Genomic DNA, 27,937 nt, shown 5'->3' with positions numbered 1-27,937 from the left:
AGATACCCAATAGTGATTTGAAACAGCAGAATTCAGAAAGGCTCTACCTTCTGAAGGAAGTGTAGCAGAATATTTACTCAAATTGTCTGCACAACACAGAACAAACATCCACAATGCGTCTGGCATGAACTTCATAAGCTAAGGTGGAAGAAGAGAAACTTCTTACCAAACCTTGCCTTCTTTATTCACAGATGGAGTTTGTAATGACCAACAGCCTGTTCCCAGTTGGCTAAGAAGTGGAAATAGCTGCTGGGTCAACCCGAAAATGTGAAAACAAAAATGTCTTAACTGTTTAAAGTGCCTCAAACTGTCTTTTTGGGGACTGAAGGTTGAGAAGCAGGAATGTTATGTGCAGCATAAATACATCCTCCAATGCTGGCAAAATGTGAGGAAAGGGTGTAGAATATAGCAATAACCCATGCCTGGGTGTGGGTAATGCGGGATTTACCCACGGTTGACGTGGTTTGCCGTGGGTAAATCCCGCATTACCCACACCCAGGCATGGGTTATTGCTATTATACTATGACATTATTTAAGAAAAGAAATTACTTTTCTTAAATAATGGCATTGTATAATGCCTCTTTGCTGCCCTTCCGCAGCTGTCTGGTATCCGCGGCAGTTCTGATGTACTGCGCATGCCTATGCAGTACATCAGAGCTGTGGCCAAAAGCAACAGAGAAAGCAAGATCTCCATTGCTTTTTACTGTTTCGCTATGTTAAATGGGTTTAACATAGCGAGACAAACAGAGATGTCCGTTGCTTATTTTAAAGCTGTCTCGCTATGTTAAACCCATTTAACATAGCGAGACAGGTTTTAAAAAAAAGCAACGGAGAAAGCAACATCTCCATTGCTTTTTACACACTGTGTCGCTATGTTAAAGGAGTTTAACTTAGCGAGACAGCTTTAAAAAAAGCAACGGAGATCTCCGTTGCTTTTTTTAAACTTGTGTCGCTATGTTAAACTCTAACATAGCGAGACAGTGTTTTAAAAGAGACTTATACTAATGGAAAAAGTCCGGGCGACCAGACCTTTTTCCATTAGTATAAGTCAATTTACAACGTGCACGCTGGCCAATCAGCATGCCCGTTTTGGAATATTAATGGGGGGGTCATGGTAAATGAGGCATATCCACCTGTAACATGTCATATCCTCCTACCCATTTCTGGAGGAGCAACCACTTGGCCCCACAAAAACACAGAAAAGAATCCTGATAGGCAATAAAGCTACAGAAAAAAGTCCTGCTAGACAATAAGTGATATTAATAGATTTTGATCATGTGTTTATACTGTGCATTTAAAATCAAGTTTTTAATGAATGTTTTATGCCTGAAAGAAGCCTTTAAGTGAAAGTTTTTACTAACGTCTGTAATAAAGCCAGCTTGAACGTCTTGGTTCTGGGAGAGTTTATAAGTTCATAGGTTGGTACTAGGCTAACAATTCCCTGACTATTTCTTGCCACAATATTTACTTCCCTGGACCCCTGTCTAGCAGGGTGACTGACGTGATCCCCGGGGTGAATTTCCTATATCCCATCCAATCGTCAAGGTTCCTTTTAAAGAGGGCCAAAGAGGCACTCTGCTTGACATGTATGGGCAGTCTATTCTAGAGTCTGGGGATTCTCTGAGTCAGGAACCTATCCCTCCAACATGTTTTGTTCATTGTGATGACAAGTTTTAGATTCCCGGAGCATGTGGCTCTGAGAGATTGGGATTTAAGTGTAGCATTACCAACAGCTCTGGGTTTGACATGGCCTTGTATGTTAAGCAGAGATCGCAGCTGAGTAGACGATATGTGACAAGAGTACAGATGGAGTTTTTTTTAGATGATCAGCATAGGGCATCTGCTTTAGGTCTGTGATTCTTTTAGTGAGGTATTTCTACAGCCTTTCCAGTTGTTGCAGATGTCTTGAGAGGTACATACCAAACAAGGTGTTGTATTCTATAATGGGTCTAATGAGGGATGAGTACAGTGGAACAATGACCTCCTTTTTTTCTGGATGAAAAGCCCTTAATAATGAGGTGTGTCACATAGAAAGATTTCCTGACTGTTGTGGTGATGTGATTATCGAAGGTGAGACCACTGTCCACCTGAGTCCCCAAGTCTCTTATCACACTTTCGGTGTTTAGTGTACTGCCACCTATTTGGTAATTCATGTTGTTTCCCCAAAGGGGATAACTATACATTTCTTGGCACTGAGCTTGAGCCCATGGCTCTGGCACCAAGCATCTGTTTCTATAAGGCCTTTTTGTAGAATATCCACATCATTTGGAGATTCAATAATGGCTCCCAGTTTGCAGTCATCTGCAAACTTTGTTAGCCAGAGTCCCATAGTGTTGGCCTGTACTTCAGTGAAGTAGATGCCAAACAAGAGCAATCCCAGGACTGAACCCTGAGGTACTCCACTTGTCTGGAGCTGGATTTGGAGTTGGCTACTTTTACAGTGTGGGTTCTGTCAGTAAGCCAGTTGGCAACCCATTGAGTGAGGCAGGGATTAATGCCCAGCTTAGTACGTTTATCTATGATTCCAAAGTGGAGGATGGTGGCAAAGGCCTTGGCAAGGTCAAGATAGGCTGTGTGGACCGCCTTACCCTCGTCCACAGCTCTGGAGACCGATTCAAAGTCGTCAAATCGGGTTCAGGAGACAAGATCGGCAGTTCCCAAACTGGGTGGGGTCCAGTGTTTGAAGGTTGCCAATACTTTTGTTTATAAGTTCCATGATAATACATTCCATGGCCTTGCAGATCAGGCTCATCAGACTGATGGGGTGGTAGTTCCCAGGATCCAAGGTGGATCCCCCCTTGTGGATTGGAATAACTTTAGCTGTGTGCCACTCAGTGGGCACGAAGTTGAGGTGAGGCTATGATTAAACATGACACTTAGGTGAGGTACCAGTTCACTTTGTAGTTCATGTAGTACACAGCCCGGGATGTCATCTGGTCCCATGGATGCTGTATTCTTAGCTTTGGAGAGTGCAGTTTTTACCTGTGTGGCCATTATTACAGGAATTTGGCAATCTTTTGGTATTGAGATGGGCCCCATAGGGGGTGAGGGGGGGTGAAGTTGGCACTGAATCGATCTGCCAGGATATTGGCAATATCCTTGGGATCAGTATTTAATGCCATTCTGTTGTAGCTCAGAGCAGATCTGAGCATTGCCATTTAGATTCTTGACATATCTATAGAATGCCTTGTGGTGGTCTTTGGAATCTTTGGTAATTTTATTTTCGTAACGAGCTTTGCAGGATTTTATGAAGGATCGCAGCTTCGTACAGAGGCTGGTAAGGGAGTTTTTTGCATCCTGGGATTTTCCTATTTTCTGCAACAGTTTCTTCCTCTTGTTGTAAAGTTTTTTTTATGGCAGAGGACCACCAGACTGGCTTCCTTTTTTTGGAGGAGAGCATCTTGGTTCTATTTGGGATGGCACGATTCATGCATGAGTGGATGTGCTCGTGCAATGCCTTAGTGTAGGATTCAGCAGTTGAACTTTCAGTTCCCGTCTGCATGAGTGTCATGAAGTTTGTCACTTCAGACTTGAGTAGCATGAAGATGGCTTTGGAGAAGTTTTTTACAGAGGTTTCCTTACTGGAGGGGGGGAGGGGGTGTAGATGTCAAGGGTGATTAGCTTATGGTCAGACCTGACCAACGAGGGGGTGACCATAGGTATGGAGGATTGATTTCCCAAGTTGGTAATGACCAGATCTAGGATACTGGAGCCCCTGGTGGGACTATGGATTAGTTGATCCAGGGCATTGGAATTTATGAATTCCAAGAACCGTTGCGCAAAGGCGTTGGTGCACTAGTAGTTTTTCCAGTTAATGGCAGGATAGTTGAAATCACCCAGTATTAGGGTGTCTGTTTGTATCTTAATATTTTCCAGTATGTTTAGAAAGGTGTAGTGAGAATCTTGGGGCATGGTGGGGGATCCGTAGCAAGCTACAATTTGGATTGCCGTCTTGCCTAGTGTTAGTTGCACCTGGAGAATTTCAGACGCATTGTGTTGGACAACTAGCCACTTTTTTTGTTTTTTTATATTTACCACAAAAACATTTCAGTCATCCTGTTTCTAATCTCCATTAAGTTTATGAGAAGGAAAATTCCTCCAAGACAGGTGCAGTGATGCAATTTTGTTCTGAATCAGATATTCGGGATTGGGAGTCTGCTGGAAATGAAGCCCTGGCTCTGCTGATGTCAAAATCCTCTAATTTTCTAGAAGAATTTCTTTACTAATACTGTCCTCTGGTAAGGATTTCTGAGCATCAGGATTAGCAGCCTGTAATAATTTCCTGGCTAAAGTAAGAATGTAATTTCTATGCAGAGACACCATGTTTTGAGATGGAAGAATGACCATATCAAGTTACCACCCTGGAAAAAGAGACTAGGAGATGGCACCTAGCCCTGTCAAGAGATCTGTTTCCCTGGTTACCTTGAAACACATCTCCCCCAAACATCTCCCAGACTCAAATAAGATGGCTCTCCTATGCTCATATCGGACATTGGAACAGCTGAAGAGGATGTGGCTGACCCCATGTACAGGGTAGCTGAAAGGACTTCACCACAGAAATTCAAAGAAGCAAGTGAGGGGTATGAGTAAAAAAGGCTGACTGCTACAAGTTCACTCACTCACTAATGGCTGAGGCAATGTCTGAGTCCAAAGTGGAGGCAAGGGTTCTTTATTGTGCTTCTTTCTGGGTACAATGGAAGAAGAGCCAACAGGACAGTGGTAAGTATCCATGCTGCAGCCAGGGAAAAGGTCATAGTGGTAGCAAGCAGTGATTGAGCAAGTCGGTCAGAAAGCAACTTGTCAGACAAGTGTTCACCCATTACACAAGAGCACACACACACATTTACACTTCTCCTTTTCTGTAAAAACACAAGTATAACAAAGAAAATCCTGTCAGAAACAAAGCACTTACCCATTCATTTTTGTTGTTGGTGCATGGTGAAGTTGGCATGAGGTGTACACAAGCATTAAAAATATTAGAAAACATTTTTCTGCCCTGTCAAAACACTTCCCAGTCCTAACAGTTTACACAACCAGTACACTTTAAACACACCAGCCCCTAAACAACAACAACAACAACAACAACACCTTTAGTTAAAAATAGTGGTCCCTGACAGAAAACTTCTGAAAAAATACCTTGTTTCTTAAAGGTGGAATAATGCTTGGTCCCTGACAGAAAACTTCTCAAAAAATACCTTGTTTCTTAAAGATGGAATAATGCTTTTAGTCAAATTAAAAATAAAATAAATAAAAACTCTAAAAGAACAAGGATTTCTGTGTGGAAGGTTTCCACTGTGGGGATTTATTTGCCAGACATCAAGCTTGAAGGCTGACTGAAGCTCCTGTGAATCCTTTTAGCTGCTTCCTCTAAAGGTGTTAAGTACCAAGCCTCTAGCCTATCAACAGTCAGAGTGATGGTGCAGGAAGGAGCCAGACCTTTGTAAAGCTGGCATGTTATATTGGATACAAAACCTGTATAGTCAAAAAGCTACTACAAAACTGAGAATGATGAACACCTACAGTTTTAAAACTTTTTTTTAGGAAAAATAAAATTGTGGAAAGTAGTTTAGAACACAATGGAATGTTTACTATGGTATCAGTTCATGCAACAAAAAATAAGGTAAGGTAATCATCTACACTTGGTCTTTAAGAGCGTTTTCCTTTCAGCTAAAACACCCAGCATGGTAATTAAGGTTAACTTAAAAACACACAACCACACTAACAGATCCCCTTTGCTCAGACACCTCTAGAATCACAAAAGTGAAAGAAAAATATAAGCTCTCATTTAGTATTTAAAAGCCAAAAAACTACAGCATATTGTGCTGGTGTCACTGTTGCTGGATCAACAAGTACCTCACAGATGGTATTAAGTTTACAGACATCCCCAAACTGACGCTGTCAATAAAAGTGGTTTTCTTTCCCTGAACTTGCCTGACAGACTACGGAATAGTAGCAATTGAAATTCAAACAACTGAAGCTAGACACAAATCTATCCCTGCTGTGGAAGCCCTCTCTGACAACTGTAAAGCCTCCAACTGCTACAACTAATACTTTTCCTTTGCCATATCAAATGCCATGGAGTTGGAGTTGTCAAGGTCAAAGTACCAGATAATACATGCATAGGTCAAATCTTAACAGTTATGTAACTGAAGTTTTAGTACTTGAAACGGACATGCAGTATTATCTATTTTGCCTTTTTTATTTTTAGTCTGCCATGACATTAGACATAACAAATTTTACATCCTGGCCAAAAATTCAACCCAAACCCTTCTCCCAATAACTCACCACTTAAAACTGTAATGCAGTTAAACTCTTTTTACAGATAGTATATTATCTTTAACAAAGGATTCCTCAATATCTAATCCCAACCCTGCCCAACAGCCATATATCAATACATCCACTTTCACCTTCAAACCTGTGACCACATCCTATATATAACTAATTTTAAACAAACAAACCATACTCTTTTTCAGCTGATGACCTTCCAAGCAAGTACCTAAAACAGCAGCCAACAGCATTGCCTGTCCTGTCTCAGTCCTTATAAATAGGTCAGTCCAGGAATCCCGTGCTCCATCCCTCTGGAAAAAAAATCACACATTATTCCTCTGCACAAAGGAGGACATTCAACAGGCATTAACTTTAGACCTGTAGCAATTTTATCTTCCTCGCCAAAATACTTGAAAAAATGCATTCAAAAACATTTGCAAAACTATCTTTTGAAGAGAGAACTCCTATCCCCTAAAAAAAAACTTTGTTTCAGTTCTTCCCATAGTACTAGCACTGCCCTTCTACCTTCTATAGATAGTCAGTAAAGCTAGAGATAATGGCAAACTAGCCTCTTCCTTATTTCTAGACTTGTCTAAAGCTTTCAACACAGTTTGTCACAGCAAACATCTACTTCACATGTCCTCACTGGGTCTCTCTCTGCCCCCCTTCTGTGGTTCAAAAGCTACCTGTTAAATAGTTATCAGTCAGCAAAATGGCACTACGTGCGCTCTCCTTAGCTCCCAGTCACCACAGTGTACCAAAAGGCTCTATTCCCTGGTCTCCTCCTCCTCCCTCTATATTTCCACACAACAGGCCACCTTAATACAATATGCAGATAATTCCATTCTCATTTCTACATTTGACAACATGGTATACCTGCAAAAAATTACTCTGGAATCTGTAACTGCCACTGAAATATGGCTTTGTCACTTTCAACTCATGCTCATCCCAAAAAAAGACTAAACTACTACTTTTTTCCCCAAATCCCTCTCTCGTGGCAAAACAAAATTTAAAGTCCTCTTTCTTGAGAATACAACCACTATAGTCACTTCTCTTGGCAAACTGTTTGGGGTGATAGTGGATAATAACCTCAAAAATGCATAAGAAAAACTAGAGATGCTTTACGAATCAAAAAAAAAAAAAAAAACTCTCACCGATGCAACTACACTTGCCACTAATCTCCTCCACACTTTTTTTACGGCGCTCACATCCTTATTAATCTCCAGGCTTCAAAAAATTAAAACTTGAACAATGCTATAATCTGCAGCAAATACCCCATTCAGAACCCACCAATGTACATCACTGAAAAGCCTAATTTGGTTAGAACTGCTGCATCAACAAAAACACAACTTCTTATCACTATAAAATTATCCAGCATCCATCTGCCTGTCCAGCACTATAAAAACAAACATTCTACACAACTATGTTCCCAGTCAGTCATTGCGATCCAGTGACCAAAACCCCCTGTATACAAACCCAGCAAATCTGCTGGGCATTGTCTGTACTCATACAGGGTTGCTCAGGTCTGGAACTCCTTACCTGTATTCATCAGGTCTATACCCTACCTCCTATCTTTCAAAACCACTCTGAAATTCTTCCTAGCTAAAATCGGTCTGTTCTACCTCAAAACCAGGATAAACTATATCCCTAAATGTGAACAAGTACCTTTTCATTCCTTACGCCTCCTTACTCTTCCTTCTTCCCTTGCTTCCTTACTGCTACCTAATTCTCTTCCCTGACTTTCCTTCTGAATATACCATAAGGCTGTTTTTCCCTGACTTCATATTGCAATTATTATTTGCTTTAGACTAACTTACCTTTAATTTATTTACAAACTGTCTAAAACTTCTCTACATATTAAATGATTGTAATATACCTTGTATAGATTCTTTCTTTACAAACTGTCTAAAACTTCTCTACATATTAAATGATTGTAATATACCTTGTATAGATTCTTAACCAATATTTTTATATTATGTCTAATTTGTCATAACTATTTAAACTGAAGAGGTTTTTGTTTTAGTTTTGAAGACTGAAAAATTATTGTTCATAAAATGTTTTGTAAGAAGTTGGAGATCTTCTCCCCGGACCTCCTCCCTATTCACACAACCTCACCAACCTCTCAAGCACACTTTTCGCAACTTCTCCATTAACTTGCACAACCCTCTCATCCAAAGCCCAGCTTCAGCACAAGAATGCATACCCAAAACCTACTCACCTCCATGCAAGTTTCTCACTACAGAAAAATGCAATAAAATTCAGCAAAAAACTACACAAACGCACCCTTACCCTTCTCATTATACTCATCAGAAGCATTAGTGAAACCAGTTCTACCCCCAAACTCTCCTGTCTATCAACAAATGCGCAATACTTACATAAACTGGACCAGGTTGATGCTTTCCTTAAACTGCACAACCCTGATATACTAGCTGTTAGAGAGTCTTGGATCAAAAAAGACAATCTACATAATTTTTTCCACTTTATTACTGTTTTATCGATAACAGAACTGCTCTAAAAATGGTAGTGGAATCCTCTACTCTATAAAACTCATCTAAACATCCAACTCTTGGCCTTAGCTATGGTACATTCTACCACTGCAGCTAGCTGGCTACTACTACAAATACGCAACAAAAAAAAAAAAAAAAAAAAAATGCACCTCCCTCTTCCTTCCACACTTGTTAAATTCCAAACACTAATTCAAGAAATTACAACCCAGCTTAGATGCAAAAGCAAACATTTAAGTGACATCAGCTTAAATATGCTTCACTCTGTCAAACATGACATCAAGAAAATTCTGCTTAACTTTAAAACTTAAACAGCTGCAACAAACCAGGTTTCCTAATCTAAATACATAAAAAAACGAGCAGAAACAGTGTCAAGAACCCCTCTAGTAAAAAATCAAACACTGCTCGCACCACAGACTACAAACACAGTAGTTTTATTGTTCCACAATAAAAAACAGATTGAGCTCTTTCTTCCCTTCAAAAGGAATTTCATCAGAATCAACTACTAAAGATCAAGTTCACCTTTATGTACTCCCCTCAATAATCATTAACTAATTACATCATCCCTTTCATTGAGTTTTAGAAAGTGTTAAGGGTTAGGCATGTATTCAACAATAGCCTTGGAATAATATGTGTGTTTTTTTTTTAAAAACTCAATGAAAGGGCTGATGTAATTAATTATTAATGAGGGGAGTACATAAAGGTGAACTTAATCTTTAGTAGTTGATTCTGATGAAATCCCTGTTGAAGGGAAGAACACGCTTAATCCATACGTTTCCTAATCTAACCACTAGCAACCATTTCCCTCTAGGTCTAATAATCCCCAACAGTGCTAGTCAAATCTCAGACATTATCCACCCTCCTTCAGTTAGCAACCATTGCAAAATAAGTTTACTAATACATAAACCCGCAAGAAAAATGGCCTCCAAATTAATCTCATTCAGGCCTAAGACAGACTCAAAAATCAAAATACTTAAATAAGCATTCTCAAACAGACTGGAATTTCATATTAATCCTAAACAATCTTAACCTTGCCTTAGAATCTCCTAGAATCTCCTACCAGAACACGATCCCTTCCTGTACACATTCTTTCCTTTAAGCTGTACACATTCTTTCCTTTAACTTCTCTGCTCTACAGATTAACTCCTGAGTTGAAATCCCTTTTAAAACATAAGAAATGCACATGACAAGCATGGAAAAGTGCTCACTTCCCCAGTGATAACATTCAGAAACATCATATAAGCAGCATGTGACAACTCATGAAAACATTTCAGGAAATCTTAACTAAATCACCAAAACAGTTCTGGAAAAAACTGAATTGACTCACAGGAAGGTATATTCAAAGCAGCTCAACAAAAACAATACTTACATTCTCTCCCTCTAACTGCCTCTCTGAAGTCTTCATCCTACCCTCCCTCTCAAACACTCACACCGACTCCCACCCCCGACTCCTGAAAACCACCACTCTACATTCCTCAATTTTACTTTACGCAAGACAAATCAAGAAACCTAGAACTTCTTATGCTACAAATACAATCTGACAGCCACCACATGCAAATGGCCTCTACTGAGGTCTCGTATCACTGCAAGGACGTTCTCATAATCTCGCTGTAACACATCTTTATTTTCTGCTCAACAGAAAGTATAATGTCAAATACATGGAAAATAGACATTATAAGCCAATTTTCAAAGCAATCTAATCCCACTGAACCTCCCAGTACAGGATAATCTCTATCCTCTGCACTCTAGGCAAATTGCATGAAGAAAGTTTCTATGTACAACTCACCCAGCAGATCACTAGCTAGATCCTTTTTTCTCAAAAATAATTCAGGTTCTCGACCAGCTCGAATATGGCCTCACCTTAAAGCCTCAGCATGAAAAGCAAACTCTACAAACATTCAAAGAATTACCAATAAAATCTATAGATTTATTATGCAATCCCCTAAAAATAAACACAACTGCAAAACTATAAAAAAGGAAATTGTCTCCCTTTCAAAAAAATGTTGACCTTCTAGGATTCCAGCTACTGAAACTTAGTCAACTGGACTTTCTCTCTCTTAGCAGCTAAGCTAATTAAACAATCTGTCTCTTACAGACTCAGCAGCCACGACCACTCTGCTCCAACATTGGACCCCCCCCACCAAACTAAACTTCATTGTACCGATCACTGCTTCACTATATTAGGTCCAAAACTCTGGGAAAGTATTCCCTGACAAATAAAAGACAAATCATCTTACCATAAATTAAAAACTCAAGACCCATCTCTTCTCATCAGCCAAGTGTAATTGCCTCTCATCCAACCTGACCTACTTAATTCTCTCATTTTCTTATTAACACTTTGTCCCTCATATGACACTTTTCATGGCACAAATGTACACTTCAGACTTGTATAATACTTAACTCAGCATAACTTCTCCTTCCATGTACACACAGACATTTAACATCTTTTAACTTCACGCAATTATCTTATCATTCCCACTTAGACAATACACATGTATAATGACCACAGGCAACTCTTTCTAAATGGAGTATGTCTTGACCCATTATAAATAACGCATTTTATAATTGTATATACTCTAATTTTTTTACCTAATAAAAATATTTCATAAATATGCATTTTCATTACTAACTTGCTATCTCTCAGTAAATGTAATTCTGACTTTCTTTGTATTCCAGGGCTAAGACTAAAATTGTTCTCTTTTGATCGGTGCTTTACCCCAGTAAACAAATTAATAAAGAAATGAATTAAACCTCCTTATATATCCAAAATTGCTTAAATTAACTAAAGACAAAGCCCTAAGCCAAAGCTAACAGTGTGCATTGTACAGCTTCATACAGATAAATGCATTCTGCTTTGTGAAGTCTCTGTTCTACTATTTGGAAATGGTAGATAACCTGGGGGAGCTCTCAAGCTAATGCTAGTATCCTATTGTTCCAGCTAGAATGGCACTGCACAGCTAGACCTACAAAATACCCAGACCTCATAAAACACTGAAAAAAAGCAGTCACAGAGGTTAACTGCTCACATATGGCAGGGAAAATTCTAAAACAAAGTTGGACTTGCAAAAATCTTAATTGCAAGGAGGACTAGTGTTATCTAAATGATTACGTCTCCATTCATCATTCACTACTGCTCCAGTCTTGAACTTACCACAAACTCTCCAGCTTTACTTAACACCTAGGTTTCACAGACAATAAGTAAAATGTTCCATAACATCAAGGAAGTTCAAACATTACACTCCAGAAATTAATATGTACAAAACCACAACAATCCTGCATATGCTATTACAGGGACGGCAGCTGTGTAACTTGTTATAAAAGTGATTGGGAAAAAAAATGATTTTCTCTTGTCTAATCTGCTCCCACCCAACATACAATGGTCTACTACTGAGTAAATATGAAAATAGGTGCAATTAAAAATTAAGTGGAAAAGCAAAGGGAAGAGTCAGAACAGGACTGTTCACACACAGAGTAGAGCAGAAAGTTTCCTGGTCATCTCAAAGTCATTGGTGTCAATTTAGGAAGGAGGAAGGGAGGTTGAACCGGATGAAAATCAATCAACATGGATCAATTGTTATGGTTAAGTACATAACTTTAATATTCACTGCTGTCTATTTTCATCTGACTCAACACATGGGACAGATTCCTAAGCTATCACTCTTGGTGGTATCAAAGGAAGAACGTTCCTGAGGATGTTGGACCCAAATGAAGAATGTGATCTGGATTGTACAGCCAGTTTATAAGACACAAAAGTATGGACTTCGGACCAAGTCACTGCAGCACACATTTAATCAATAGGAAGTATTCTAGAAAAGGCTGCAGATACAGATATTGCTCTAGTGCAATGAGCATTTGGTTCATAGGTTGAAATTGTAAAGCCAAATTATTTTTATTATAGACAAAAGAAATGCAATCGGACAACCATCTAAAGAGGGTAACTTTGGCAACAGATTTACCCAGTTTTGGCTTTGAAAAAGTAATAAACATCTGACTGGATTTCCTGAATTGTTGCATTATATGAAGTCAGAACCTGAGCTGACAATGAACATCCAACATATGTAAAACAAAGGCAGCCCTGTTAAGAGTGTGTGAGAAAATTACTGGTAAATCTATTGATTGATTTAAGTCTACTTCAGATACCACCTTAGGGAGAAAAAACACATTAGTTCTCACAGTAACTCTGTCTTTGGGAAACACCAGATAGGGAGGTTTGCATGAAAGTGCCTGTAATTCCGAAATCCACCTGGCTGATTAACTGCCACCAGAAAACTGTTTTCCAGGTCAAGAATTTTAGATATGCTGTGGCTGCGAGCTCAAAGGGGGGCTGGATTAGAGCCTGAAGCATAATGGCAATATCCCATGGAGGAATTGGGTCCTTGATGGTAGGTCATAAAAGAAAATCCCCTCTCAAAAAGGCTTTAGAAATCTTTAGGGAAGCAATACATGAATCATTACAGCCAATGTGATGGTACAATAACTAGAGCCATTGCCAAGAAGTTCAGATAAAAATTCTAATATGGATGGAATGGGTGCTAAAAAGGGTTCCAGTTCTCTGGGGACTATCCACATAGAACACCTTTTCCATTTACCTTGGTATAATTTTTTGTGGCTGGCTTCTGAGAAGCCAATATCATCCTGATAACTGTAGCAGACAGCTTGCCTTCTCTGGCTGTGGTCAAAACTGGAGAAACCATGTGGTTAAGTTTTATGGACTTCAGGACCAGAGGAGGCAATCCAGATGGACGAGCTATATCTGGATACTGATCCAACATTTAAAGGGGATATATTAGTAAAGGCTACAGGATAGGGAACCATGTCTGTCAGGAACAGAAGGGGGCAATGAGGATCACCCTGGCCTTTTGCTGTCTGGCTTTCTGTATTAACTCGATTATTAGAGGCAATGGAGGAAAAGCATACAGGAGGCCCAGGGACCAATCGTGGACCAGAGCAGCCCTCGTTTATTGATCCTGTAGAGGGATTAGGGCAAAGTAACTGCTGCATTTCTGTCTGACGTACGAGGCAAAGAGTTCACAGCAAGGTTGGCCCCAGCAATGGAAAAATCAAAGCTGCCACTGCTGGACTGAAGGACCACTTGTGAAGAGTCAAAAAACCCCTGCTTAATCTGTCTGCTAAAACACTGGATGTCCCCCGCCATGCGAGTTGCTGTTAGAAAGTGGTATGAAGTGGTCACCCACTGCCAAACTCTCACAGCCTCTTGACATAGCAGGTGAGTGGGTACCTTCCCCATTTACTGATGGAACATACCACCATCGTATTGTCCATCTCTATGGAAATCAAACCTTTGCTGAGGAGATCCTGAAATGCCTGTAGTGCTAGGAGGACTGCTCTCATCTCCAAGATACTGATGTGAGGATTGTCCTCTATCCCTTTGTAATGACCCCCTCCACCCTAGAAGGGAGGTATCCTGTGGTTACTAATGCTACTGATGAATGTATGGAATGGGCAGCCCTTGGTTACGTAAGAGGGTGTAATTCACCAGAAAATGTGATGTCTTCAGATCTGAGTGAGCCAAATCTTTGCATGCAACGTGTGAATGTTCTGTGAGCAATGCACAGCTAGGGTTCACTGGAGCACCCTCATACAATATCTGGCAAGTGGAACCATCAGAATCTTGGATGCCATTAGACCTCATAGAAGTAAGATCAATCTGGCTGGAGGTGAGAGATGAAGCATCCACATGGCCTCTAGATGCAAGAATAAAACTCTGGATTGGGGAAGGCTGTTGATCTGTAGGGTGGTACTGAGGTGGGATCCCATGAATTCCATTTGTTGAGTTGGTGTCATAACACTTGGGAAAATTTACAGTTATTCCTAGTTTCAGTAAAAGTTGGAGCACAAGATACAGGTGGTGCATCAGCAGACACCTGTAGGTAGCAGTTAGGAGCAAATTGTCAAGGTAAAGGAAAACTGGGATCCCCAACAGCCACAAGTGCACTGTCACCACTGTTCTTATCTTGGTGTGCATCCTGGAGGCTGTGGTAAGACCAAAAGGCTGGGCTCTGAACTGATAGTGATTGGCTTCCAGGCAGAAATGGAGGCATCTGCTGGAGTGTCTCTCTGCCTTCACATAACACTAAATGTCCTGGAGATTTACTAAGCACATCCAACTGTCCTTCCTCAACTGAGGTAATATGGACTAAATCGTGACCATTCAGAATTTTATCAGTGATTTAGGTGACACATCCAGAATGCGTCTGAGGTCCCACATCTTCTTTGGCACTAAAAACAACCTTGAGTGGACTCCAGACTGTAACTTGTCTTGCGGGACTGACTGGATGACTATTAGTTTTGAAACTTCTTCTGTTGCTGGGTCCCACCAACTGGGTGGAACACTGGGGGACTTGACCCTTTTTTCTGAGGCAGGAGGGAAAATGGAGTAGAATAGCCTCTGTAAATCATCTTTATCACCTATAAATCTGAAGTTATATTTTGCCAGGTTTGTGGATGCAAATACAAGCACACACCCCCCCCCCCCCCGACTGCAGCCTCTAAGGTGACATCCGATGGAGTTGCCTCCACCTCTGCCATGAGGAGTTATATCACCAGGACAGTTGTGGGAAGAACTCTGATTTTCAGAACCACATCTTTTTCACCATCTTTTGTTTCCTAAAAAAGGATTTTTGTGGAGTGGAAAACCAGATTCCCCACCGCAGAGAATACTGCCATCTTGTTGGCTCCTGGTAAGAGTGTCTAACGTTTGGGCTGAAAAGTGTCAACCCATCATATGGAGCAGTTACAAAGGGCATTCAAAAAGCCTTCCACAAAGTCACAAAGGGGAATGGCGATGCTGGTGCCAGCTGCCCTGGCTGTGCCATCAACTACATTAAAGAGCAGTTGCATTGCTACGTTAGATGTCGATTGTAGGGTAGAAGGCTGGGGATCCAGCATCTTCTGAACATCTGCAGGCAAGACACCCATAAGGAATATGTAGTGTTCCTTGGTCAAATCCCTCTGGTACCTAGTAACATGAGCCAGATAATTCAGCTGCTGGACAGCAAAGGTCGCTAAGACACAAGTCCATTTTATGAACATGTCCATTGCCATGAGCTCCCTGTTAGGGGGAATAAACAGAAGAACTTTCTTCAGATAATTCCGTCTTCATGGTTGCTGCTACTACCACAACATCTACTGGAGGACCTTTGCTCCAATGTTTTCTGTCTTTCAGAGCTGCCAAAATTCTAACTGCTTTCTTAGGGATGGGCTTCACTACATCAGGGTCTTTCCATCCCCATTGAGCCATTAGACTGATGAGGGGGTTTACGGGTGGTACCACCTAGGACAAAGTTGTGCCAGAACCAAAAGCTTCCAAGAACACCGATTCATTGGGTGAGGAATCCTGGGTGGACTATCCTCCTCTCCGTTTCATCAACTCATGGAGTTCACCAAAGATGACATATTTGGAGAGGGAGGGGATTGACCCTTCGCCTTCATCCAAATTAGTGCTTTCAGTGAAGGATTCTAGAGAATAGTATATGTGCTTCCTTTTGCAAGTCTGTTTCTTGTAAACTGTTTCTATTGGGAGATTATAAGGTTCAGAATCAGACTGGGAGCTAACATAGCATGAGATCTCAGAAGCTCAAGGTTCTGACTGTCCCTGTCAGACAACAAGATGGTAACAAGAAGCAGAAGCCTGCTGGGGTTTGGGAGGAACTTACCTGGAGGAAGGGGCTTCTCCTCAGGCATAGCCATGATTCTATGGAAAGCCTTGAAGGTCAAAGCTGCAGTCTGCTCTGAAGATCTATCTCTGTCCATGGCAGATGGAGATCTCTTGGTGACTATGCTCTTAGATTCTGAAGCCAATCTTGGATCTGAGCTGTAGAATGCTGAGGCCCCGAGAAGTAGAGACCGCTCGGAAAAGATCAGTGTAGCTCTATCTCCTAGAGTCCCAGCATTGACACTTCAGCTCCAAGTCTCTCTCCAGTCGCAACACACTGGTGTTGAGAGAAACAGCAATGCTGTCAGAGTTAAAGTAAAGACTGTCGATGCCAACGAAGGTGCCCCAGTGTGGTAGAGAGCCAGGGAAAATGGTTCCAAGGTTGGGTGGACCAGCACCAGAGAAATAAGAGTGGAGTATGTTGGATCAGTTATCAGTACATTCCCAGGGGATGGGCCAAGAGAACCTCTAGCTGAGTTTGCATCTTGAGAAGCTTCCTTATTATCCTATCAACATCTTATTCAGTGAAGCTTAGGGACAACTGGGAGGACAAGGCCACAAAGAGTGGTCTACAGTACTTCCTTTCTTAGAGAGCAAGGGAATGAAGCCTCTGGCTCACCAGTTCCAGACAGAACCAGGGCCAAGAAGAAGAGGATTAGAGCCGAGAGGCTGTTGGTTCTGAACTCCAAACTGATTCAGGATCTGTTCCAACTGCTGCTGTCAGATCCAAGGAATGATTCCTGGATACTTCAGGTAAAGATTTTTCACTCTTGTCAGATTAATCTTTGTCTTTCTCTTTCTGTCCCCTTTTCTTTCAACCAAAGTACTAACAAACTCTAAAGAAAAAAAAAACTTGGAAAGGATGGAGGAAATGGTTGACAAATCCACAAAGGATACAAGCCAAAAGATCAGCCCTCGACAGCATGCCCAAATTCTTTGGCAGCAAATGAGATCTGAGGTGTTAGGGTGGAGTACAGGTAATTATGGGTAGCTGCGGAGACAAAACCCTGAAATTGAAAGAAGCTGCAGAGTTGGTGTTCAGGTCAGATCTGACAATCCATCTGTTGAAATGAATGAAAATAGAAAACATTGGGTCTGAAAATGACTCCTCTCCACCAATATACATACTATATAATCACAACCTTACTTCTGTTTTTCACCTCTGTATTGCTACACTTCTCCCCTCCACTCACAATGCTGCTCTCAGGCATTAATTCTTACCCCCTTACATACTTATGATATGAATGCTACCACCATGCTTAAACCACCACTCACTTTAAACTCACAGTATTTTTTCATAAACTTCCTCCAGCCACACATAGTACAGTTTCTCTTAACACAGTAAAGTGTCTAACCTTGTCCTCCATCAGACCTTCCATAAAAGTACACTGCTTTAATACAATGCAATGCCACAGCTTTAGTAAACGTCCACATTACCACCCCTGTCTTGCCCCCTTGCTTAACATATACTCCTTAAAAGACTACGCAGGTTTTAAAAATCAGTTAACTTCATGTAAATACTGTTCCCTTTTTCTGTAAATGTTTTTTAAATATCTTTATTAAACATGACTCAAGTGACATAAGTAAATATTATGCATGTGCATTTAAGCTAAATCTGTTACTTGTAGGCAATGTTTGGTTGTATAAACTGCTCTCTACCTATATGGAATTACTGTGTCACTATGCCTTTTTCTGTTACACTAACATTGTAAATTGTAACTCCAAGATGTACTTCTGCTTTAATTTGTCACCTGTTGGAGTAAATTTTCATTAGACCGGTCAACATACCCAATTAATAAAAAAAACATAAAAAATAAAAATGCTACTTTTGGTAGCAGTAGCTATTTTTCTTGGCGATGTGACAGAGAAACTTCCGAAGCTATAAAAGGGCAAAATATGTCGCAGTCTCATGCAGTAACATAGTACAATGTGGTCAAAAATAGTTTTAATAATTTTGTTGTTCTTATACTGTAATAAGGATTGCTACACTATTTTTACAAAAAAAAAAATGTAAGTAGAACATTTTCACTTTTCACAACTCACTCCTGTATGTAGTCATTGCACTTTTTCATGTTTTGCAAAGAAGTACACCGAACCAGCATTGTCCATTGCTGCAACTCCCCATTACAGCACAGGATGTCATCTTGTCAACATTAGTGAAACTACATGGCAACGTCTTCACAATGGAAAGTCTGGCTCCAGAACACTGAGCGGTACGGCATTGCAAATGGAAGTGAAGTAAAGTCATTAAAGGTCTTAATGAAGTGCAATTTTCCTTGAGGTCACAAGGACGGTTAAAGGTATTTAACACTATTCACCTCAAGAAGAAGAAAACAAGTTATCAGCAATGAAGAAAAATTGCAAGCATACTGTGAGCCAAAGAAAATCTTCCATAGGAGTTATTTACTAGAAATTAAATGATTCAGCACTCAATAGATGCCTGTGGCATAAAGGCAAACATAAAGAAAGAGTTAAAGACTATGGAACAGATTCAGAAAAAAATCACTAACAGTTGTGTCTGGGCGAAATAGTAAAATTAAAGTAGTACAATGCAGTCCAATGCGGATTAACAACATAGTAGGGATAACACAGTGCCTCGCAATCTGAAAAAGCGGTCAATTTGCTGAACACACAACAGGTTGAGTAATGACTGGCTCACAGCCGTAGTTGTCAAGTAACTGCAGGAACCCAGCAGCATGCATACAGAATGCATGCAATGATGCATGTTGTCACATGCAATTATATGCCTATATGAGCAGGGCTGATAACCCACCTGATGACTTTACAGCAATCACCCTACTATCTCCATATTCTAAATGGGAAGGAAACTGATGTACAGGACAGGCATAAAGGGGAACAGCAAACACGAAGGGCAAGAAAACAGGAACAGTGATACTGGGTGGAGAAGCAGCAGTATATTTGTGAGACAGATGTCCATTTAATATATTTTCAAGAAGGATAGAAGGGGAAGGTAGAGTGGACAGAGGGTATACAGATGGCAGCAGGGGCATACAAACCAAACACAAGACAGAAAAACACCAATAGGGAGGTGCTGACACAAATGAGGAGGGGAAACACAAAGGACAGGCAAAGACAGACAGAGGGAAGATAACTGGCAAAGGGGTGGGCTGGACAATGAACTGTAGGGGGAACTGATACACAAGGAAAGAGAACACAATGATGGTGAAGATGGTGTGGTGGCCAATGATAACCACACTGTACAGTGTCACACACAACCTGAGGTCAGTCACATCCATGACCACCTTCATGGCTAGGCCCACCCACTGCTGGCCTGCTGGTGAGGAACAGGTAGCTGTGCAACTCTGACAGTCAAATGAAGATGTGGTCCAAGCTACAGATGCAGGCATCCAGCCAGCAGTCTATTAACACTGTCATCCGGCCTTGCACCTCCTGCTAAATGATATACCAGGCTCCTTGTGACAGTCCCATTGGGGAGATTACACCTGCCCCCCCACACACACACACACTCACACCAGACAGAGGCCACCAAAAGGCAAAAGGGACCCCAAGTCATCCCCTGCTAGTTGACCAACATCACTCCGCAGACGAGCATGACTGCAAAAGGCAATCACTGGAGCCAGGCACTTTGTAAAAACTCGGAGCAGTAGATAAGCCAAAGGGCAGCACAGGGAATTGATAAAGCTGCTTGCCCACTCTGAAGCGAAGGAACCTCCTGCAGCTTTCCCTGATGGGGATGTGCAGATAAGCTTCTTTGAGATCTAAAGTTACCAGCCAGGAGTCTTGTCCAACATTGGTAACAACTGATGAAGAGTGAGCATTTTGAACTTTGGAATCACCAGGAAGGAGTTCAGAGTGGATAGATCTAGGATAGGCAGACAGGTGCCTTCTTTTTTTGGCACTAAGAAAAGTCTGGAATAGAAGCCTTGGCCTACCTGCTGAGCAGGAACAGATTCTATTGCCCCCAGATGAACAGACAAAACTTCTTTTTCCACTTCTGCTCTCTGATTTGAAGGAATGTCCAGGAATCCTTTTTTCATGGGAAAGGTGTGGAAAGAAAATTTGTGTCCTAGGGATACAGTTCTGAGTACCCATCTGCCGTCTGTGATGGTGGCCCAAACCCTTGCAAAAAGTGGCCAATCTTCCCCCCAAAGGAGACTCCGGGCAAGCAGGAACAGGCAGAAGCTGGATAAAGTCATTGAGAATGCTTGGACTGAGATAAAGGCTTAGAACTTCCCGACAGACGTGGAAGCATGCCATTGTTTAGTCCTTTGAGGAGAAGCCCCCCTGACCCCTAGCAGATATGTAACCTCTGGTCCTAGAATGGTTCTCTCTGCTAGTATCGGGAAACATCCAACTCTTAGAAGGGTAGTTCCTACAAAAACAAGGAGGCTGAACTTGCAGAAAGTCTTTAACTGTTTGCATGTACTTGGCTTTATCCTCCATCTTCCTGAGCACCTCCTCCGCTTTACTACCAAAAAGAGCATCTTTGTGTAAAGGTACATCCAAAAGCTTTGCCTTGACAAGCTCTGGAAGGGGCTGATCCCCGAGCCAAGCATGCCTCCTGATAACAGATCCAGTAGCTGCAGCCCTGCAGGAAGCTTCAAGAGCATCAAAACCACAGTGTAAAGAATGCTTTTTGACAAGACTGGCAGAATTCAGCAAATCCTGCATAGCTTTATTCTCTGCCAAGAGGGGCACACTAGAAATGTTTGACTTAATAGCCTCCAAAGTATGTTGCTCATACTTGAGCATATGAGAGAGACAATTGATAGACCTAACAGCAAGAGTGGCAGAAGTATAAACCTTCTTACCCCACCTGTCCAGATTCCTAGCTTCTTTATCAGAAGGAGCAGGATTACTGGTAGCAGTAGCCTTAACCCCTTTAGGCCCCTGAGAAATAACTTCTGGGTCAGCCAGAGGATTACGGTAAAGAAACAAATGAGAATTAGGAACTCTATAGTACCTGTCAGGTTTTCTGGGAGCAGGAGGAACAGAGTTCAGGGTCAAGGAATTTTCCAGAAAAACATCATCCACCACCTCCAACACAGGGGGAATAGCCAGAGGCTTGTGTTGAGGCAAATATAAGAATTTTATGATCCTTTTCTTAGATTGAGAATATTCTTGACCTTCCCATTTAAAGTGTTTCCTAAGAGTATTCAAAGTATCACCAAAAAAAATCTTCCAGAGGAAAAGCAGAAGGAATGGATTCCTCTACATCAGAATCCTCAAAAAACAGAAAAAGCCTGAGAAGCCACCACTTCATCAGTAGAAATGCTAGACATCTCAGAGCCTGAAAAAGAAAGCTTCTGGAGAGAGACCCCTGCCTATTTTGGAAGGAGGAGGCTGAGAGCCCCTAATGAGTCAAAAGATCATTAGCCATTTTAACCATCTGAGATTGAGGGGAATGAGGAGCAACTGGCACTCTTCACAGGCTTGTGACTAGAGTATTTACCCAACAGTCAGAAGGACTCAGGAAGCCTAGCCACCGAGGAGGTTGTCAATATCTGCCTGCTGTCAGAATGAAGAACACAGGCCTTGGAAACCGGAGCCTGCTTTGTCACAGGCTGGAGGTCCAAAGACAAAATGGAAGCCAGAGGCATGGAGAACTCTGGAATAATCTCACCAGAGGCCTGAGCCGGTAAATCTGTGGACTTCAGTGGCTGCAAAGGCGACTCACTGACTACCACTGAACTGATGACCAACCTAATGTCGTCAGAAGATTTGACTCTGAAGCCTGTCTCCGTCTGTCCCTACGCTTCTTAGGAATATCCGAGGCCTGAAGACTAGCAGTTGCCATACCAACAAACTTGGGCCAAACTCCAAAGTGCATAGCTAAGAGCTTAATCCGACGACTAATAGTACGCGGATTAAAGGAAGCACAGAGATCACAATTAGGAATGTCGTGGTCAAGGCCTAAACAAATAATGCAGTAAGAATGAAAGTCTCTATGGGGAATCTGCTATTTACAGGTAAGACAATTATTAACTTTTTCTGACATTCGTTCAACAAGAAAAAGAGGATCCCCAACAGGGTACTTAGCTGTAGTTGACTTCAACTTTCGTAGTCGGAAATCAAAAAGCCAAACAACCAACTGGCACTCGTGCAAAAAAAGCTTCTGCTTCGGGATCCGTGGCAAAGACGGAGGAGGTGACGTCAGCTACCTCCTTTTGTATCAAGGATACTGACATCCTATACAACCGACGGCAGCCAACATCATATCCCTTTTACCTTTGGTACTCGGGCCGATCGAGGACTACCGGGGGCCGGATAACCCATTAGTAAGGACTGCAACAGTGAAACACAATGAACATTTCATGAACATTTGGGCACAACAGTTCAATCTGCATTGACAAGATACGTGACACTTAAAGCAAAGTAAAGTTGCAAGAAACAGTTAAACTAAGAAATGCAAACATGAACAATGAAGAAGGCATCTGACAAACATGCAGCTATAACATCAATGCCATAGATGCATCCCAATGTTTGCACAGTCTTGCTTGCCACGTTTGGCAAATCAGCTAATTTTCCTCTATTTCACCAGGTGATGAAAAACAAAAAAAACATGAAGAAAAATATCCATGAATCCCAAGAACTGCATATAGCTAAACAAGAATCACTATCTATGTTTAGTCAACCACCATCCATTACTACATACTTCAGAATGAGAGAGCCCTCTATTTAACCTCTCCTTCTCATTGCTAAAAAGATCATGCTGGCATCTTAGGTCACTGCAATGATGCCAGCGCTTCTCAGAAGAGTGAGTGATTCACACATCATCACTCACTACCCTTGCAAGGAAGGCACAGACAGTCAATCTTGTACTTGTGGCCATCAAGAGCACCCCCAGCAGTGCGGCCATCAAGAGCACCCCCAGCAGATGGTCTCAGTGGTTCCAATGCAGAAAGTGGAGAAAGGTTTTCATATCTTTCCTTCATCATTACCTTGCAGTAGCCCTCTCAATTTGTGCTCTTTTAGAAGCCATGGCCACACCACAGGTGGCTAGTCAAAGGTAAATAGGTTCATAGGTATATACTTGGCTAACAACCACTGGGACCCTCATAAGCCTAGTTGTGCAACCCAAATGTGATCCATGAATTTTATTTATATAGGTGGTAATTTACTGACTGCCTCTGTCTATCAGAGACAGAGCAGCCATACCAGGGGTAAATTTCTGATTACCCATCCATTGGTCCAAGTGGAGATTTAATAGGAATAGGGAGGAACTCTGTTTCACACAGATGGGGAGTCTGGTCCAAAGAATAGAAATTCTCTGAGAAGCATATCTGTCTCTTCAACATGTCCTATTTATGTTGCAAACAAAATTTAAGTCTTTTAATCTACTAGTTCTGATGCTGTTTGTTTTGCAGATGTGCAGAAGGTTCATCAAAACAGGGTTCAGGGATGCCTTGTATGCCAGGCAAAGGTCACCTCTCAGAACTCTCTATGATATTGAGTAAAGAGACAAGGCTTTCAGGTGATCAGCATAGGAGATTGTTTTTACTCCCTGTATTTTTTGTAAGGAGCCTTTGTGGAAGTTCCAGTTGCTGCATTTGTCTGGTATGGTACATACTGAAGGGGCATTATACTCTGAGTCTGATGAGGGCCGAGTACTGTGGTATGATTACCTCTCTGGGCCTAGATGCCATGCCACTGCTTATACGTTGAGCAACACAGAAGGTTTTGTTGCTACCTTGGACACGCTACCTTGGACACTCCTTTATCAAAGGCTAGGTTACTATCTACATGAGTTCCCAGATCCATGACTAGTGAATCAAGTTTTAAGGGTGTTTTGTTGATGGCATAGCTTCCTGCGGTGGTAGACTTCCCAAAAGGTACTAAAATGTTCTTGGTACTGAGTTTTAACTCATGGTTTTGGCACCAAGCATTTGTCTATATTAGTCCTTCCAGAATAGTGTTCTCATCTTCAATGACTGCTCTCAGTTTGCAATCTCTGTGAATTTGGTCAGCCAAAGACCTCTGCTATTGTCTTTTACATCTGAGAAGTAGATGCCAAAGAGGAGTGAGCCTAACACGGAAGCTGGGGGACTCCACAGGTGACCAGCTTCTTTGTGGAGGTGGCCTCACCAATTCTAACCTCCTGGGTCCTATTAGTGAGCCAGCTATCTATCTAGTGTATTATAAAGGGGTTTATACCTAGTTATGCAAGTTTGCTGACAATGCCCGAGTGGGGTATTGTATCAAATGCTTTAGCCAGACCTAGGTAAGGAGTATGCATTGTTTTCCCTCATCCATTGCCTTAGTGACCTTTTCAAAGAAGTCCACCAGATTCAATAAGCATAACCATCCTTTGACCAATCCAGTGTTTACAGGTCTCCTATGTCCTTGTTGATAATTTCCATGACAATTCTTTCCATGGCTTTGCAAATAAGACTAGTCAGACTAATGGGTCTATATTTTCCAGGATCTGTTCACAGTCCTCCCTTACAAAAGAGGATGACCACTGTAGTCCTCCATTCACATGGTACAAAGTCAGTTTTGAGACTATAGTTAAATGATAATGCCAGGGGTCCTGATAAGTCATATTGTAGAGTATTCAGGAGGCATCCTGAAATGTTACTGGAGCCCATTGAGGCTGTGTTCTTGGCTTTAGTCGGTGTAACCAGAACATGCTCCCTAGTTATATCTGCAGTGATAATGACTAAGGGTATTTCTGAGGTGATGGCTGGCAGTGAGGGGGGGGGGGGTAAAGCTGATACTGAATTTGTCTGCTAACAGGTTTGCTATATTGCCAATTTCAGTGAATGTGGCACAATTAACCACCAGTTCCCCACATTGCTGTGCGCTGCCCTTGAGGTCTCTGACACAGATGTAGAAGGCCTTATTGTTATATTTCACCTGGGAGGTTATCTTAACCTCACAGCTGACTTTACTTGACCTAATTAGCCCTCTCAGTTGCCTATTTGCTTTGATGAGAGGGTTTGTCTTGATGGGAATTCCATAACTGTTTGCTTTTGTTGTATATTCTGTATAATTTGGGACAGCACCAGGGTGTTTTTTTTCTTGGGCTAGTACTGGGCTTACTTCTGATAGGTACAGCAGACACTATGCAGCCACTGACATGGTCAGAGTTTGAGAGCATGTCAGCATAGGTTGCTGTGTTCTCTGGGTTTGGAGGGACATGGAAATGTGATAATCCATCACTTAATAAAAGGTAATTTGCCTTGGAATACTTCCTCACTGTTGCTGGTTTTAATGGGATTATGGAGTTGATTTTTATTTCAAAGGAGACCGCTTTATGGTTGGACCTTATCAGGGAGTAGGAGACATGGTGTGGGGTTTGCACCATTCTCCCATATTTGTAAACACAAGGTCCAGTATGTTGGAAGCATCTAGTAAGCATATCCACGACTTGGTCAAGAGTGTTTGGATTTATGAAGTCCAGGAATCTCTGTGCCTGTAGATTTGAGACCATGTAAGATTCCCAGTCTATAGAGGGATAATTGCAGTCACCCATGAATGTTAGGTTTGCTGGCTAAGTGTTTCTAGTAGGTCCAAGTACACATTTTGAGCTTCTTGGGACATGGAGGTCGACTTATAGCTGGCTAGAATATGGTAAAGGATTTTGTCTATGGTGATCTGCTGGTGGAGGAATTCCAGCGAATCATCGTGTTTGACCATCCTAGAGGTACGTTTAGTATTTACATAGCTTTAAACCAGGTCACAGTAACTGCACAGATGTCTATAATCTCGACTGTGAGGAGGGTATGGACAGAGTGTAGTTTTTTTTTTTTGGCTATTGGCATTGAACAGTAACACCTTACCCCAATAATGGGCAATTTTAACTACCCCACCATTAACTGGGAAAACTACTCATGTACCAACTCTTTTGCTCAACGTTTTCTAGAATTCATAAATACCAAACGCCTTGGATCAACTTATTCACATACCCACCAGGGGCAGCAATATCCTAGACCTGGTCATTACCAACATGGGAAACTGGTGCTCCACACCAGAGGTCAATTCCTCTTTGGTCAGATCTGACCACAAGCTAATCACCCTAGACATCCACATCCCATCCCCACCCCCAAATAGGGAAACCATCGTAAAAAACTTCTCCAAAGCCAACTTCACACTTCTTAAGACAGAAGTGGCAAACTTCATGACACCCATGCAGATGGACAATAGAGGTATGACTGCTGAATCCTACACAAATGCACTTTATAAGCACTTACACGAGTGCATGGATCATGCCATCCCTAATAGAACCAAGATGTTATCTTCCAAAAAAAGGAAGCCAATCTGGTGGTCCTCTTCCATAAACAAACTCTACAACAGAAGAAACTGTTGCACAAGAGTAAAATCCCATGACTGGAACAACTCCCTGGTCAACCTCAGTAAGAAGCTGAGATCCCTCATAAAATCTTCCAAAGCTAGTTGCAAAAACAAAATTGCCACTGACTCTAAAGACAACCACAAAGCATTCTATAGCTATGTCAAGAATCTCAATGGGAACACTCAGATCTGCTCTGAGTTACAGCACAATGGCACTAAATATACAGAACCAACTGATATTGCCAACATCCCAGCAGATAGGTTCAGTGCTAACTTTACCCCCCTCTCACCCCTAGAGGGCCCATCTCTATACCGGAAGAATGCAAAGTTCCTATAATCACGGCTGCACAGGTAAAAAACACTCTCCAAAGCCAAGAACACAGCATCCATGGGACCTGACAATATCCCAGGCTGCGTTCTACACAAACTACAGAATGAACTGGCACCCAACCTAAGTACCATGTTCAATCATAGCCTCACCTCAGGCTTTGTACCCACTGAATGGCGCACCACATGGTTATCCCACTCCACAAAGGGGGAGCCACGACGGACCCCGGTAACTACCACCCCATTAGCCTGACTAGCCTGGTCTGCAAGGCCATGGAACGTATCATCGTGGAACTCAAACAAAAACATTGGTAATCTCCAAACTCTGGACCCTACCCAGTTTGGATTTGTAAAAGGCAGATAATGTCTCCTAAACCTGATAGACTTCTTTGAAGCAGTCACCAAAGCCAAAGATGAGGGTAAAATGGTTCACACAGCTTATCTAGATCTCGCTAAGGCTTTCGACACCATCCCCCACTCTGCAATTATACACAAGCTCACTAAACTAGGTATAAATCCCTATGTCACAAGATGGGTTGCCAACTGGCTCACGGACAGAACCCACACTGTGAAAGTAGCGGATTCCAAATCAGACTTCAGACCAGACCAGTGACAAGTGGAGTACCACAGGATTCAGTCCTGGGTCCTCTCCTGTTTGGTATCTACTTCTCTGAAGTGCAGGCTAACACAGAAGGTCTTTGGCTAACAAAGTTTGCAGATGACTGCAAACTAGGAGCCATAATCGAAACTCCTAATGATGTGGACAAACTGCAAAACGGCCTGAGACAGATACCTGGTGTCAAAGCCATGGCCTGAAGCTCAATGCCAAAAAGTGTATTGTCATCCCCTTAGGTAAAAATTCTGTACCCATGAACTACCATATAGCTGG

General features: G+C 41.7%; 1 long non-coding RNA gene across 1 annotated transcript in view; it reads right to left on the bottom strand.

The window, feature by feature from the left end:
• LOC122794079 overlaps window positions 1–27,937 on the bottom strand; it is a 749,354-nt gene that overhangs the window by 402,961 nt on the left and 318,456 nt on the right. The gene's annotated exons all lie outside the window — the stretch shown is intronic.

Source organism: Protopterus annectens, chromosome 2.part1 (assembly GCF_019279795.1).
Source record: "Protopterus annectens isolate FY-2018-M chromosome 2.part1, PAN1.0, whole genome shotgun sequence".
In the NCBI taxonomy this organism is placed as follows: Eukaryota; Metazoa; Chordata; order Ceratodontiformes; family Protopteridae; genus Protopterus; species Protopterus annectens.
Note: the sequence above shows the minus strand (reverse complement) of the source record. Positions and strands in the feature narration are given on the sequence as shown.